The following is a 1,981-nucleotide window of genomic DNA, read 5'->3' on the forward strand; positions in this document are numbered from 1 at the left end:
ATGAAATCAAAGTTACAAAAATTCTAGCTATTTCAGCTTCACTATCGCGAAAACCACCCTTGCCAAAAAATACATTTATATATTTGATTAGTGTCAGCATTACAAAGCACACACACACACACATATATATACATATATATATATATATATAGAGAGAGAGAGAGAGATGGAATAAAAGAGACTAAGAGAAAGATTTGAAAGAGGTTTTATTTCACAAGCATTTTAAAAAATTCTCGATTTTTATATAAAAATGTCATATCAGATAACATTGTTATTATTAATTAATTAGTTAATTAATAATACTGGTCTTAAATATTTATGGTAATAATAAATAACGATAAGAATTATATTATATTATAATAGAATACGTAATAACAATAGCTAGACAAAAATTTTAAAAATATGAAAAAATTACACAAATATTTTATCCTACTCACGCTACCTCCAAATACGTAGACAACGATGCTGGTCATAGTTATATATATATATATATATATATATATAATTATACACCACATAGTTACATAAACATGTATTGACTAGAGAAATAGCAAACTTTATGTATACATGCGTACACACACACACACACACACACACACACGTATATAACTTGCATTATTCGTCATCTTTTAAGAAAAAAAACACGTATATATATATATATATATCTACAAGAAGACTAATAAAAAGTTATGATGATTTTTTGACTAACGAATAATAACGAGAATTTTATTTAAAGAACAAAACTGTTTATTTGTTTCGTCATCATGATATGAAAAAAAAAATAAAATGATACTCGAGCTTATATCAAAAAGTGATGAAAATAAATTTTTTTTTATTGACCTTGTCATTAACTCGGGGTTGAAAATAGAGGGAGAAACGCAAATATTATAATAATATTAATAACAATTTTTAATATTTTTCATTTATATTGATTTATTTATTCACTCATATACCTCTATTCTAACGCTACAACACACAATATGAACGCGAGCGAGCGAACAGCTACTACCGTTAAATGCATATATTTGAAATAATAATAGTGATGACTAAGATAAATAAAAAAAAATCTATAGCAATAATTAACAATATAAAGCGTTTAATTGAAATAAAGTTATGATAAGCAATAGATTAAGGACAAGTAGAACAATGAGATGGAGGATTGAGTAAAACGAGAAAGAGAAAGAGAGAGAAAGAGAGAGAAAGAAAGAGAGTGAGATAAGAAAGAGTGTTTTCATAACATAGCGAAAAGTATTATACGTATCGATAGTTTCTTAGTTAAGAAGTATGATGAAAAACACAATAACAATAATAATAAACAATAATTATAATAGCAAAAATAAAAAAACAATGATTTATTTTCTAAAAAATTAGCGTAAAACCGACATCAAAGAGCTTTCTGTCTTCAGGTTCCTCTTTAAAGAGAGAGTAAAAAGCACGCACGTTTGTATGTGTGTTTAGGTTCAATGCACATTCATTAACACGCACAAAAAAACACACGTACACATAAATGTACACATCCATATACACACAAACATCTAAACATATCCACACACACACACAGACAGACACATATATATATGTATATAAATACAAAATAATACATACAATTAATTACTACATCTATATACATTTGTTTCTCCGTGTATATCTGAAAATTATAAGCAGATTTTGATCTATAGTATAATATGTATATAAATATATTCTTGTTGTAATATGGGTACATTAATACACACACACACACACACACATATATATATATATATCATTATCTTTAAATACAACATATGCATATCATTCAAAACTCATTTAAAACTCTGATTCAACGATAACTATTAAAAAAAAATGAAATAGAATAAAATGAGATGTTTTTCAAAAAATAGTATATACATACATATAGACATACATACAAACAAACAAATGTATGTATATTGTATACACATATAACGCACACTTACATACGCAGATAAACATGTATATATAA

The sequence above is a fragment of the Helobdella robusta genome (assembly GCF_000326865.2).
Source record: "Helobdella robusta unplaced genomic scaffold HELROscaffold_16, whole genome shotgun sequence".
NCBI lineage: Eukaryota > Metazoa > Annelida > Clitellata > Rhynchobdellida > Glossiphoniidae > Helobdella > Helobdella robusta.